Source organism: Euprymna scolopes, chromosome 22 (assembly GCF_053919585.1).
Source record: "Euprymna scolopes isolate OS-2025 chromosome 22, ASM5391958v1, whole genome shotgun sequence".
Taxonomy (NCBI): domain Eukaryota; kingdom Metazoa; phylum Mollusca; class Cephalopoda; order Sepiida; family Sepiolidae; genus Euprymna; species Euprymna scolopes.
The window spans coordinates 8,598,605-8,615,047 of record NC_136503.1 but is presented as its reverse complement, the minus strand read 5'-3'; positions in this window follow the sequence as shown (position 1 = coordinate 8,615,047).

Genomic DNA, 16,443 nt, shown 5'->3' with positions numbered 1-16,443 from the left:
TTTAAAATTTTTATAAATCTTCGCATACTAAAAGATTGAAATATAAATCTTTGCATACTGAAAGATTGAAACTTTTGGAAGAAACTATTTACATCCAATAATTTAAATTAGGTTTATAACATTTAGATACGATTACTAATTTCATTACTAAACAAAACTTCCAAATCCAATAAAATAATAATTTGGTGAAAAAAAAAAAAAGTAAAAACTCTGAGCCAAGGCTGTTAGTAGTTCATAAATGAACTACCGGTTTAATTACTGAGGTTAAAATGTGTTTATTAACGGAAAAGTTAGCAGCATTCTCCCACTAAGCTTTGAAAAAAAAAGGGGGAGGGGGCATTCAGGTCAGGATTACTATGACCCTATAATGCAATGGCCAGTGCCACAGTGTGTATGCAGGAGTGGGTAGAGGTGTACATTGTTGGTTTTTATGGCAATCTAGGAGGGAAAAAAAAATGCTTAAAAAAAAATTTTTTTTTTAATATATAAAACTGAAAAAAAAAACAAAATAAAGGAAAAAAACAACTATGGATAAAATGGAGTGGTCTAAATATCTAAATTAATAAGTAACCCTTTTTTTTTTTTTTTAACAAAAAAAGTGGGAAAAAAACTTGAGTTATATATATTTTGTCCATTTGTTTTTTTTTGTTGTTTTTTTTTTACTTTTAAAAATTTTGTTCACTTTTCATCCTTTCCCTCTTTTTTTTTTTCATTTGTAAAATCCGAGTGAGTGAATGTGTATTATTATTATACGAATAATTATTTCTATTATTGTTTAATGTATATGAGTGCAAATGTAATAACTATATTAATAATTATTATTATCCTCATGTTGAGAATGATAACAGTCAAGAAAACATATCATTTGTTCTATTATATTTGTGTATATGTTATTCTCTTAATCTATCCGAGCAACTAGTCATTGGCTCGCAAACTCATCCTCTCTCACTGTGCAACCCTGAAAGTCAGTGACATCTTTAGTTGGGGTGAGGACAACATAAAATGGGGACGAGGGGATTTTTTTTTTTTTTTCTTATTTAAAAAAGTACAAAAAAATTCAATAAACTATATCTGCTATGACTATTACGATTATTATCATTATTACAATTTCAATTCTTCAGATATGCAGACCTCTCCCATATCTTTGCTCCACCCATCACATCTGACCCTCTTTCACTTAGACCCCTTCTCTATGAAATCCTTCAAACAATTTGTCACTTTAATACTTCAGTCAGAAAACAATCTTTTAATGTTTCACTTAAATCATATTTTTTCGTTTTTGTTAATTTTATTTGTTTTCAATTTCGTTATTTTTTTGTTGTTGTTTTTTGTCTTTTTTTTTTTTTTTTGGTCTTGTTAATCCTCAAAATGAACAATGATCCTGGCTCTTTACAAATTCCATTTTGATTTCTGATTTCTTTCACTGCTATTGATAACAATTTGTTATTGAAAACAGCATAAACGGAATAAAATAAATGTTGATGGGTTTTAAAATTTTTAGAAATAATTAAAAAAAAAAAAAAAAAAGGGCCAGCAAGTTCATTTTCAGTAAATTGTTTCCTAAGAAGAACGTCTCGGTAGAATTGAATCAGGATTAAGCATAACAACAAAACGATAAATCAGTGAAATCGTAATGCCTGTAGAAACAATTGAGAGAATAAAGAAAATTCCTTTTTTTTACAAAACCAATATTGTCAGCAGCAAATGTAAATAGACTTCAAAAAAATTTTAATGAAAAATTGACCAAGCATAACTGCAGATTTTAAACTCAACATTTGAATCCAAAATCTTCTGTTGAACATTTTAATCAACATTATCTCAATTGCCTGTTTGAGCTTATCACTACATGGATGATGCATTTAAAAATCTTGCATTACAATTTTGCTGTTATGTTCAATTTTATTTAAATTTTAACGTTTATGTTGGGAATTGGAAAAACTTTTTCTTGGGAAAAATTTGTTTTAGATGAACCTGGCTTTTATTAATTATTTATATATATAAAAAAAAAATAATAGTTTCAATTATTGTAATATGAAAATATCCTTGAAAATTTCTTTTTTTTTTTTTTTTTTTTTTTTTTTTTTTTTCTGTCTTTTTGTTTTTTTCTTATCTAAAATGCAGACAGATTGCTACGCTGAGAGATGACAAACTTAACTCCCAACCAAAAGATGTTTTAAGTGTTTTTAAAGGGGAGAAAAAAAAAAACGAAAAAAAAAGTTTAATTATAAACTTTTTTTTTAGTCAACTTCTTTTACTGACCATAAAAAACAACCCCCCCCCAAAAAAAAAGAAAACTGTTTATCTCATTATTTTTTGAGTGGATGTAAATAGATTATATTAACATTCCAAGTGCACAAATTGCGTGTGTGATTGGATGCTGAATGTGTATGCGTGCATCTGTGTGTATGTGTGTCACCAATATTATGTACACATCTGATAATACATATGAGGAGAGACCTTGACCTCCCACCCTGACCTATAGCTACCCCCCCTCTATATTAATCCTAATTCAACAGACCATGCTCCTTTATTTCACCTTTCACCAGCTATATGAAAATTGTCTTTTAACTCCTTTTTCAGAACTCACCAAATTGTTCTACTGTAGGTAAGGTCTCTACGATATAAATGTAGAAAATAAAAAAATTCTTAAAAAACAATCATCAGATGGAACCAATATCGTGAATTGCTGATTTGAGAAAGTTTTTAAGATTCATTTTTTAAAATATGCCAATCTAAATGGATCATCTAAATGTTAACATTTTTTTAAAAATCTTTTAATGAACAGCAAACAACAACATTGAAATTGTGAATGTTTGTTGTTTTTATGGAAAGAGTTGGGTGGGCCTATTGGTTCTTTTACAGATGATTTAAAAAAACAAAAAAAACAACAAATCTTAATAGAATTGAGATAAATCAATCTTTGATGAATTCATAGCAAGAAAAACTGATAATTTTGAAATTTGGAGGAAAAAAAGATGTCAAAATTGACTCCTGTATGACAACAACAATAAGAATGTGCAACTGCTCAAAAGGACAACCCTAATCTTATCACTCTATCTTTCTCTCCCTTTCTCTGCTACTATGGCCTGTGAATGAACCTATCCTAAGACATTGGTAGGAGAAACTATGGGGAGGGGTGCAAGCCAATGTTTTAATTGACCCATTGTGGGAGATATATGTTTTTAAGATATATATGGCAATTAAGTTACACAGAATTACTACCTAGCTCTACTCACATAGTGAGGACTGTTGAAGTAAATATTGAAAACCATTACATAAAATTTTATGTGAACACAAGAAATATACGCACATGCACACACATAAAAATCAGCTTCTCAAAAGCTGTCATTCAGACAACAGTTTTGAAACTAAACGGATCCAAGATAGCAGGCTGTTGTATTTATAATGGTCTCAATATCTTTTCAAAGAGATTTTTATAAAAGCCACAAAGAATTTATCCAATTGCTTTACTACAGTTTTATGGTTACCCAATTTATCAGAATTATCATATTGTTTAATGGTGTTATCCATTTACCAATGTTATACATTCTTTCATTCAAATAGCAAATGTAATGTATTGTTATGACAAACCTAATGAATTAGATAACCATGAAACTGCAGTGAAGTGTTCATATAAGTGAAATTACTTTTTGTATCATGGTTATATACTTATATCTCTAATGATTTAAAAAAATATATATATCGCTAATGATTATATATATATATATATATATATATATATATATATATATAATGATTAAAAAATAAAATTGCCTTTTTTTTTTCATGATGTTGGCCTCAAAATACAAAATCAGATTCAGCTGGAGCAGATTGCTCCTCTTTGGCACCAAATTAGGAGGCACAGTATCAAATTTTGATACTGTGTGTGCCTAAATATGTGTAGGCATGTCAAGGAAACAAAGTATTTTTTTTTATTTGGTAACTGCTCTTGTTCTGGCTATCAAAAAGTGCTCAACACTCTCACTTTCAGCCAAGCAGGCAAAGACAAGTAAATATACTCTTTTCATTTCTGTTTATGTGATGATATATTGGAAGGAGGAGGTGTTAATAATTATAAACTCATTCTGACAGACGATTTTTGATCAAATTCTAATTTAGTCACCCAAACTATTGACAGAAACATGGTTGAGTATGATTCCCAAACAACTTATTGTTATATAAAACCATAAAAGGTAAAAGTGAAAAAAAAATTTTCATTCAATAACAAACATTAATTTTTACAACAAGCTGATGTGAAATCAATGATCACTTTTTACAAATATGGCCGATCTGTTGAACAAGCCGGAAATGGAGATCAGAGTCATCTCTCTTTTTAATTCCCTTTTCATATTTTTCTTATTCCTTATGTAAAAATTGTTACACTATCTTCTCATTTCAAAGCAGCATCCAAGGTTGGAAACTGAAGAACATTGCAAATATCTTCACCCTATCCACAAAATTAATTCACATTTATAAAGGGAAGGGTTATGCAGTTTTTGGGGTTTAATTTTTTTCTTAATACTCCTTATTTGAGACATTTTTCTTGAATTTAAATTATTAAATAGATTTTGGTCAAATTTAAAATAAGGATTCTAGACATAAGTTTTGGTAACATGTATATATTGATTTTAACCTTTGTACAGGAGTGCAAAATTGTTCTTTTCAATGAATTAATTTTATTAACTGGCAAAATATCTATTTTAGGTATATATATATATATATATATATATATATATATAATATGCAAGTATTAAAAATACATATTTATAAATCCATTCTAAGTTTCTGCTCATTCATCTACAGATATTTTTTATTTTTCAATTGAATGACATTCCTTGATTTAAAAGACCAATTGCATATTTTCTACTCTATATTTTATATATAAGGTAGAACACTCACTCATATATATATATATATGCAAATTTCATATACTTGGAGAGGTTTTTCAATTAATCCGTTTATGGAGCCATTTTACTTACACAGTTTATTTTCAGCCAAGCTTAAGTGAAAATAGGCTGATGTCTTGATCAAATGTCAATGCTGTTGTAATGGCATTACTTGGGGTCAACTCTGCAAAAAATACTAGGGCTCTCATGTAGTGATGAGTGTCTTCAGCTCAAAAGCCTCTGCCCCAGTGCAAGGGATTTCCAGAACCACCATGGCAAAATAGAACATAGCCAGCTTGACAACACGCATTTGTGGCAAAAAAAAAAAAACAAACAAAAAAAAGAAAAGCAAACTTTGCTCGATTCTGGGACCAGAGAATTTGTAACCTTGTTTTTTGTCACATTAATTTTCAGAATTTTAAAACTATAATGATGTGACACTGAAATCCAGAGTTATCTGAATAAAAAATTAATTTCTAACATTTTTTTTTCTTTATACAAGCATATGCATATAGTAAAGGTATGAGTATTTGGCCCCGGTGAAGGCCATCACCGAGGGAATGTACAAGTATACTCAGAAATTCAGATAAAAGTGCTGTTTAAATATAAATGTACATACATATAAGTACACACGATCATTTCACATTATATAAAAAAAACTTTAAAAAAAAAACGAAACCTTATGCACCAAGAATTCTCATCTGAATAACTCAGGAACAATTATGCTTTGCTAAAAAACTTGCTGAATATTAGTGTCCATTTTTTTTTTTTATTATTATTAACATGGAAGTTTGACATCTTAAACAGGTGATTAAAATACCATGGATATTTTTTTATTTTCTCCTAATTTGGAATTTTTAGTCAAGGATTGGGAACAACGGGTGGTGGGGGTCTGTACTGAGGCTTTGAGAAACAAAGGGGATTTTTTTTTTTTTTTCTGGTTGTGATCCTGTGATAGTTTTAATTGTAAACGAATCAGATTTGCTGCTTATTGTACAGGCTCGTTACTTTGTCCACCCTATCCGATCCAAATAATCGCACCTATTAACTCTTTATGTACCCTTATTTAACTTTGGATTATCTATCATACTTTATCTTTGGAACATTAGTAAGAACATGTAAAATCTTAGAATTTAGATTTTATAGAACGTAGACAGACACACACACACACGTGTGTATATATATATATATATATATATATATATATTTATATATATATATATATATATATTTATATATATATATATATATATATATTTTATTTGTTTTGCATAAGCAATTATGTCGCTACACGATATCACCTGAAGAGGTCTCTAGTTACTTGTAACTGGCTGACTGAAACATGATCATAAATGTGTAACGACATATTAATGCTTATCTAAAACAAATAAGTATATTTTGCCCTACTTCGATATTGAGCACCCTTGTTAACCTCGTTAAAACTTCATTGGTTGTTTTACCTCTGGAAAATATAAACCTGGAATTGTGTGTGTGTGTGTGTGTGTATTATCAGATTAAAAAAACAATTTTTGTTGATGTTGTTTCTTTGCAATTGATATCCAGAGCTGCTGTTTGTTTGTAGTTGCCCTCATCCCTATTATTCTCGCTCTTCACTCCCACCCCACCCCGCCTTCTGTTAGCCATGCACCCAGGTTCATGCCTGGCCAACATCCAATCTGTTTGGTCAGCAATCCCGCTCACTGTCGATCGTTTTTTTATGAAGGCAGAAGGTTTCTGGCCAACGAACATCTGAACAATGTAACAAAAGTGTTTCATTGGTCAGATGTACGATGAAACTGTTGTGTGTAGTTAATATTATCATCACTATTATTATTATTCGAGTAATATTTATTTCGATGTCTTAGATGCATAAGGAGAGTCTTATTCATTCTACCGAGTGAATGAACCTCCTCACTCACGGCCTTGTGACAACTTCACTCACTTGATATCTACCAATAGTGTTGCATTTGTGACCAATATATATATATATATATATATATATATATTTGTTTATTTCTAAGTTGTCTAACCTGTGATTCTCTGCCTTCTACGAAGGTTGTAGTAGTCTATATAGAGATTACATCAGGATCTCCCCTTGGCTGGACCTGCTACACCTCGCTGCAAATTGGTGTCTGGGTTCGGCTGCAGAGAAGAGGTCTAACTTTTAAGTCACAATTGGATTGGTTATCTCCCACCAAAACTACCACCACCATTTTTTTCTGCATCTTCTTCCCCAAACTTACCGGAGCATGACAGAACATAGCTCATCTTAATCCGAGAATATTTTGAATATCCACCATATTAAAATTATCTGGAATTTTAAAGAAAATGTCTTTTACAAAAAAATAAATAAATAATTGAAAACAATGTTACTTCTCTCTCTCTCTCTCTCTCTTTCTCTCTCTCTCTCTTCCATATCTCTGTTCGTCTTCCCTCTCTGTGAATTACTAATCGAAAAATCGTGCTGGTACCAATCCCACTGATACCAGCAAGATTACTTTTGCATATACGTGTGCAACTGATTGCTGAACACATTCTAGGTTCCGATGTCAGGCCATAGATCTCAACATCTCTCTCTTCCCCCTTTCTTGAAAATTTTTAAAAATTAAATAAAAAAAAAAAAAAAAAAAAAAAAAAAAGAGTCGTTTATATTATGATTTAATTTTTTTTTTTATGAAAATTAACAAAAACTTTTTTCAATTTTCTCTTAATTTAAAAACAAAAGAAAAACTCTTCCCCTCAATTGAAATCTCTTCTTTTATTGGTCAGTTTCCCTGTAACCCTACTCCACCCCTTTATTGTTTGGATGAAAAAAAAATTAAAATATAAAAAAAAAACAAAAAAACAGTTGTTCTAAAGTGTGAATAAATTCCTCACTTAGATGTTTGTGTTGTTTTTTTTTTTAATGTGTATGAGTGGTATAATTGTTATCATTGCAGACAGTTACGGAATTGACGAGTTTAAATAAAATTTGGTTTATTATGCTTATAGGATTTTCTTTTTTTAATGGTTGTATTTGTTTAAAGGTAAATTAAACTATTTTACTTTGATGCACTATATGTATTCTAAGCTATTATAACACTGTGAAGACCATAGTGTTTACCAGTACATTAGTGTAGTCCTAGGTGGTTCCGATTTCGAAACATCCACATAAGCTCAATAGCACAGTCTCTTTTTTTAACTGCATTTTCACCCCAAACAAGGCATAGTGCCACTTTGTAGGGGTACTATGTAGGGAGTTGAGCAGTAAAATATGTTTACATTACACTTGAACTTCTGCAGGTTGGTACAGTCAGGGACACAGGAACTCTGAAGGGAAGGAAGGGAATTATTCCAAAGTTTAGCAGTCCTAGGAAAAAATAACTATTAGAGTAGATGGTCTACTGTGTAGGGGTGGGATTTTGCTGCTTGTTGGGTTTGTCAGGGGTATTTATGTCGAGGGGATACAAGAGCTTATAGTTCATCAGAGCATTAACCATTAAAGTACTTGTAGAACAGACAAAAGAAATGCAACATTTCATTGATGGGACAGAGGCTGAAGCCTAGCTGATAGTGCGGGACCTATTAGGTTGGCGACTCTTTTGAACCCTGTCTTTTTGTATTTATTTTATTTTTATTTTTTTATTACATTTTCACCCCTAACAACGTACAGTGCTACTTTGATGTAGGGGGCTACTATTAGGGCTATAAGTTGAAGGTATACTATGTAGGAAGTTGAGCAGCAAGATGTCTGCTCACATTACACTTGGACTTCTGTATGTCAGTACAGTTGGGGAAGCAGGAACCCGGAAGGGAATTCTAAAGTCTAGCAGTTCTAGGGAAGAAACTAATAGAGTAAAAGATTTTTTTTACATCTAGGGATCTCTACTGTGTAGGGGTGGGACTTTGCTGCTTGTCGGGGGTATTTACATCAAGGGGGTTCAAGGGCTTGTAGTTCGTTAGAGCATACACCATTAAAATACTTGTAAAACAAGCAGAGGGAAGCAACATTTCATCAATGGGACAGAGCTTAGATAACAGTTCAGGACCTTGGTCAGTTCTGCGATGATGGGTTGAATGCATGATTTCTCTACCCCCCCGCCTCAACAGTGGCTCGCAGGAAAAGAACAAAAATTAAAAAATAAATAAATAAAAGAATTTTAAAAAATAAAGTGAACAAGTCTCCATGAATATGTGGATCGTAGTTTGTAGGCACTGGGTTAGCCATCCCTCTCTCTTGCTTGCTGTCTCCTGAAAGAAATTACTCCAATTGGTATCATTTGTTCGTAAGTTTGTCACAAACTCCATACACAATAAATAATTGACTCCAGATGTAAATCTTGGGTTTTCGTTTATAAAGATTAATTATTAAATAAATTCTGGATGCAAAGAAAATGTTATTTTAAGTTATGAAAAGGAAAAAAAATATATGCAATGTCTTTTTTTCTTTCAACAAGCAGCCTACTTAAACAGTAACTCAACGGGACCTTTTCTTTTTTTTTTTGACAATCGATTGTCTTCCTTCTCTCTCTGTATCTGCTGGTCAATAAGAGGTGGGGCATAGCACGGGTAGTGAAGTAGACAGCCCCAACTCTCAATTTCAACTGGACTTTTTTTTGCTTATGACTGGTGAAAAATGTTCTGTGTTCCCTCTTATGGTGTGGGGAGGAGGAGGAGGTCTGGTTTTCTCATTCAGCCAATCCATCTTACTTATGTCAAACTCAGATTCTCCCTGATTGGCTAAATTGGCCAAATCACTTGTGCATATTAATTTTCCACAGATTTCCCACACAAATCCTCAAAGGTCGTATCCTAGACACAACAATACTATTCGATACCATGTAACAGTTCTCGTCAGAAAACAATATTATTATTAATGTTCCAGAAGTTATTTTTCCTTCTGGTATTTTGTGTCTCCAAACAACAATTTGAGCCAGCAAGGCTGCTGGTTGTTGCCTGGGATTGCTCATATAATAAAAAGCTCTAATTCAGCTCCAATTCACCAGATTTTGATGTAATTTTTAACCATCACAGGTGGTTGGCTTACACTATTTTACCCATAGCTGGAGAGTTATTCTGTTTACAATTTGGAGGTTAGATAGTGATATACTACAAGGTGGAATGATAAGATTGTCACCCTAGAAAAAACATAATTCCATTTCTGTTTAATGAAAACTGGGTTCTTTTTTTGTTGCAGACCATCTACTAGTTGGCCAGTTGTGTACAAATTCCAAGAGCGATCAAAGCCTTCTATCGTATCTGAAGGTGACATAATGTTTAACAAACAAGATTGGAGATGCGCCATTGTACAACTCATACTCTCTACCAATCCAAATTATGACAACAGGACCATTGCCAGCACCCTCAAAATGTAAATCTAGACGGTTCAACGTTTGAGGGACGATCCCCAGGTGATGAAAAAAAAGTTTCTGGCCATGGTTATGGTCTGTATTTCAAGCGAGGGCCACATCATGCCACCTCACATCTTCAAAGTCGGCTTGAAAGTCAACACCAAAGTGTAGCTGGATGTGCTGAAGAGTGTGATGATTCCTTGGTGCAATCAGGTGGCCATTGGCAGATCCTGGGTGTGGCAGCAAGACTTGGCGCCGGTTCACAAGTTCAAAGAGACCCAGGCTTGGTTTCAGAAAGGGTGCTACGACTTTGTACCCTTCTCTCACTGGCCCCTTCCTCCCTCGACCTGAACCCGCTGGACTACTTTGTTTGCTTATACGTCGAGAACATCACTAACATGACTTCCCACAATACTCTCAGTTCCAGACCTGTATCGAGGCAGTGATCGAGGCTGAAGGCGGTTACATTAAGTAGCTGTCGGCTTTACTACATAATCATGTTTTTTGAATTGACTTTTTTTCAACAAGTTTTAAAATAAAGCTGCTGTTTTTTTCTTTACGGTCGACACTTTTATCATTCTATCCTGTATATGTTTTTTTTTTTTCTGATTATAAAATCTATCTTTAAAATCTAATGTAGTTTCTATGTAGATTTGTTTTTGTTATATGAAAGATGTATTTTATCTATAACTTTGAGATGAGGGAGATTCATCCTTTTCCTAACCATATTACTGTGTAAATAACCATGATAGATTCAATTTGATTTGAACTCAGCATAATTGATTCCAGAGTCTGCAATGTTATCCATGAAACCAATCATGCATACACACAGGTTTTGTTTTTGTTCTTTTGCAATGAATTATTTGCGGTAAGTAGTGTTTGTTTTTTTCAGCATTAAATAACTCTGGAAATTTTTTTATCAAACAAATCGAACTGCCAATTTGTTTGTTGTACGTGTTCGGTTGATTTTTTAAACATTTTATTGAAACATTCTTACTCTTACTGACTGCCATACAAAATGGTTCCAAAAGATCGATTGAATTTTAAAGATCTACATATGAGATTCTATGATCTTTGACTTGATAGTTTTTTTTTTTATTCTTAACCTTCTGATTTCACCATGGAAAATATGTAAAGAAACTATTATACCATTGTACAGTGGTTGCCAACATTTTTTTTTTTAGCTCATACCCCTCCCTGGCATCTTTAAAATTTTCCCTGATATGTTACTATTAGCAGAAGAAAGTATATTAGAAGAAAATACATTAATATTATATCACTCATTAATTGCACATATATTCTTAAAGTTATTTTTCTTTTGAGAAATGCAAGGGTTACTGGTGGAGCAGGTCTAATGATTTAAAATCTGCAGTGAAACTGACTCCTCAGTGATGACCGACCTCAAAGCATTCACAAAATGTATTTTATGATTAATATTTTCCATAAAAATATCAGTGTCATAAATTCCCTTTTATTCGATTCCACACACATCACAAATAGTTTGTAACTTCCGTACAACAACCATGTAGCAATAATGTATAACAACCATGTATAGTCTTTAATTATTTTTTCTAATAATAATATAACATAATACAAAACTTGTATGAACACATAAAATTAATAACTTTTTTATAACCTAGCTGGAGTGTTCTCCAGTTTTCACACCTATTTCATCAGTAGAATCAGCTGATTAAATTTCTGTAGTTGCAATGATGATGTGACAGTCGAAGTTTCTTGTTTCAACCATTGCATTATTTTTCTAATATAGCAGCACACAATACAAAACTTGAATGAACGCATGAAATTTTGGCTCGAGTTCAAAATAACTTTTGTTATATTCTAGTTTGAAATCGCATTTCAGTCAATCTGTTACAATCAGCTTTGAAGTAGCATTTTAGTCTGTTATAGATGAGTTTAAATAGCAATTTAACCTATCTGCTTGAAATAGTCTTTTCCTGATCTACATTAATGATCTTCCAAATCACATCCTTACATCATTTGTAGACATGCTGATGACACTACCATTTATGGTAGCACATCTAAGACAGTAAATGACCAAGTTCTCTCTGATTCTCTCTCTTCTGATCTTGAGCACGTGGTACAATGGGGAAAGGAGTGGCTGGTTACTTTTAATGCATCTAAAACCAAGCTTCTCTCTTTACATCATCAATGTTCTGATCCACATCTGGCATCAATTGAAATGAATGGCTCTCGTCTTGAGGAGGCCTCAAGTTTTGACAAGCTTCTGGGCTTGACCTTTACTCCTGATCTTAAATGGAATTCGTACATCAAATCTGTTGCCAAGGCCGCTGGAAAAATGGTGGGATCCTTCTATCGATCCAGTAGATATCTCACTGCTGATGCAATTCTCTATCTATATAAGAGCCAGGTACGCCCAAGGATGGAATACTGTTGCCACATCTGGGCAGGAGCTGCTAGAAAGGACAATCTGCCTTGATAGGGTTCAAAATAGACTTCGTAGCTTCGTAGGAGATGTCCTTTTCTCTTCCTTGCAACCTCTATCTCACAGAAGAGATGTTGCGAGTTTGTCTCTGCTGTATCGTTATTTTCATGGAAAGTTTTCGACTGAGCTTCAGTCTATGGTCCCCCCTCGCCAAACTTTCACAAGAAACACTTGTCTAGCTGAAAACACTATTAATAATTCCCCCCACTCTTTATCTGGGCCTAAACCTAAACGTAGATTCCATGAACAAAGCTTCTTTCTTAGAACTGCACGCCTATGGAATTGTTTTCCAGCTGACTACAATATGGTTGTCTTCAAGTCTAATGTAAACAAGTTCTTGATTAGCCGTTTCACTTAACAAATTTACTGAATTTCCATTTACTAACGATTACTATATTGTCCAATTTCTACTGTACACGCTTTAACCCTTATCCTCGAGTGGCCTCTTGACCTTGATAAGTGGCGATGCCTATATATAATAAAAAAAAAAAAATAGTATTTCAAGCGCAACAGGTGAACTAAAAGCCCATTTCACACTTATGTTTAACAAGCTTAAATCCTCCTTCAAACTTATTTTTAACTAAAATCCTACTTCAAACTCATTTTTAACTAAAATCCTACTTCAAACTCATTTTTAACTAAAATCCTACTTCAAACTCATTTTTAACTAAAATCCTACTTCAAACTCATTTTTAACTAAAATCCTACTTCAAACTCATTTTTAACTAAAATCCTATTTCAAACGCATGTGTAAAATGGGGTCAAATATAAAAATAAATGGTTAGCTAATCTAAACTTTCAAAAATAGATTAACTGAACTTTCACCTAACGATTTTGTTGTTAAAACCGTCATAGTTCAGTACTATACATACACATGCTACAGTCTAAACTTATGATTCCAAGCCATTCACCTCTGAAAAACAAACTTTTTATCTCAGCCAGCATCATCTTATTTGCATGCGAGATTCCACATTACCTGCCACCATATATGCGGCCATCATTTTGCTTTTCTTTTTTGTCTATAACATTACAGGCAACACAAAAACGAACTCTTGTATTAATTTTAACTATTATTATTTACTATGAGCAGCAACAAGGGATTTTATTTCAGCCCCCCCCCCGATCAATAGTTGGTCTCATAATGTCATTCTAGCCAAGTTTCTTTGTCTATATTGCTACCTTTGTATGGGTTGTTCTTGGGGGACTTTATCTGAGGGTAAGGAAACTCTCTGTATATCTAGTACGTGATGTAGCCCTCTGTTAACATTTTGTTCATAGACAGCATCTCAGTTACTGTTCTTCTTTCCCACTGGGTTGAACAATGAATATTGGGCGGTATCACCCACATCATCTCACCCACTGTGATATTAGCTTTTCTCTATTTCATTCTCTGTTATGGCCAGTGAATGTCACCATTCATATGTGAAAACAGATGCGTGCAGCATTGATGTTTCATCTTGATCAGCTTTTGTTATCCCATGTTATAGCAAAAGACTGCTTCTTGGGGCAGGATTTGGCTTATTTTATAGTTTGGTAGTGATTCTCTATGATTCCATTGCCGCTTGGATAGTATGCAGATCTCTGATATTACCTAACACCTCACTTCTTACACAATTCTCTAAAGCCTTCAAACTGGAAGGACACATTATACACGTCATCCTACACGTCATCATACACGTCATCCTACACGTCATCATACACGTCTCTTCATAAACATTTCCTCAACAGTTCTCTTTATCTCTTCTGCAGATTCTCTTATTTTTTTACCATATTGCTATTCTCTTAGTTCTACAGTCGCGGTTAAATATGGTTCATGGTGCCAGTCGCCTCCAGTTTTTGTTCCATACATCTCCCCTTTTTTGTGCTTTGGCTGTACAGGATCAATGAATTGACACTCCCTATATTACTCTACTTATAGCCCCATTTCAAAGCCAGGTTGATGTCCTTCATCATGGCATCGACCTCCGCAACATTGATGTGGGCGCTATAATAAAGCTGCTTGCATTTCAGTTATCCCACCACAGAGTAATGACTAACCAATCTCTCACACACAAAAAAGTTCTCACTTTGTTAAGCCATCCTTGACTTCAGAAATCTCATCTTTTCCAAACATCAACTTTAATGTCTTATTTCACTGTAACTTCAATCCCAGTTACTATTCCATTTGCTAACAACTCTGATGGTTTAATTCATGTTTTGACATGATCTCTCACTCTTTCCGTAACCACCTCTGTCCTGCCCACTTGTACATCATTGATATAAGAACAGGTGGTTCTTTTCACTGCATCATTTGTGGTCAACATGGTCGTAAATCTTATAATTTTTGGTATGGAATTCATTCCAAATCTGATCAAGCAATATGACCATTATATCCAATTAATCAATACAATCATAGTTTCTTGTCCACATTAACCATTGGTTAGGAGACAGATTAATAGGGGCAGCTCCATAGGGAGTTGTGCAGCAAGATGTTTGTTCACATTACTTTAAAATTTGTGTAGGTTGGTTTAGTTGGGGAACAGGAGGAGGATCCAAAAGCAAGCAGTTCGAGAGCAGAAGCTATTAGAGTAGAGAAAGGCCGTTGGTCATTGGATTAGTCATTGGTATTTACATTGAGTGAACAGAATTGCAACAAGTAGGTTTGAGTAAATTCTGTTGAAGTACTTGCAAAACAGGTACAGGAGTGCAACATTGCGGTAGTGGAACAGGTCGGCTCCATTTAAAACAAAAAACAGTCTGAATGTTTTGTTACTCGGACCAAAAGTAACAATGGATTGGGATTTACATATTCTAATTAAGTATGATCTTAATTAAGTTATGGCAAACAAAATGGCAACATGTTCTTCAATTCTTTTACCCTTTGAAAAGAACCAGCGGCTGTAGACATGAAAAAAAAAGAAAATATAGATTTAACAATTCAAAATAAAATGACCAAATTATTGAAGAAAAATGATAGTCTCTTTCGAAAAGATCTTGAATTTATTATTTGTCAAGAGAAAATGTGTTTCAAAATAGGCAGAAACAATTGTATGAATAAAGATGTTTTGTTTTTTCAGTTAACCCTGAACATTTATTCAATTATATTTTGAGCTCTAGTAATATAAACAGCATTAAGCTATTTTATGCATTAATTTAATGGAATTAAATTTATATTGAAAAATACATCTTAATGATTTTAAGAAACTTGTGAGTGGTGTGTTAGCTCCTTGGCTTGTTTCATATTTTTCAACGTTTATACACGATCAACTTGAAACATAGCCTTGGTGTGATCAGAAACAACACCTGACCTTTAAAAGCAACATGCTGTGCACTTAAATTGCAATAAGATTTTGTACTTTTATGCCTAAGCTTTGAGAGATTGGGCATTGTGGGGAGTGATCCTTAGCCCGGCACCATCTCCATTTTACTAGACCCTACACCTGTACATTGTTCCCAACTCCCCTTTTCTAGAATTACATTTGGGATCTGGTGAATTTTAAAGACATGTAAATTTTGTATGGATCCACCTGGGGGTTCAACACGTTGATGCAGTACATGTCATTGACGATTGTGTGTCATTTCTCCGCATACACTTTATCCACTTTTGTATGAAGCATTCATATGGAGACTCTCACCCATCATCTTTAACCGAATCTGCATAAAGGATGACTTTATTTTAAGTTAAAGAATTAGAATTGGGGTTGATTTTCTGTAAATAATGAATCTTTTTTTTTTTTTTTTTTTAAGTTAAGGTTATCATCTATTAAATCATGAATCATTGCAA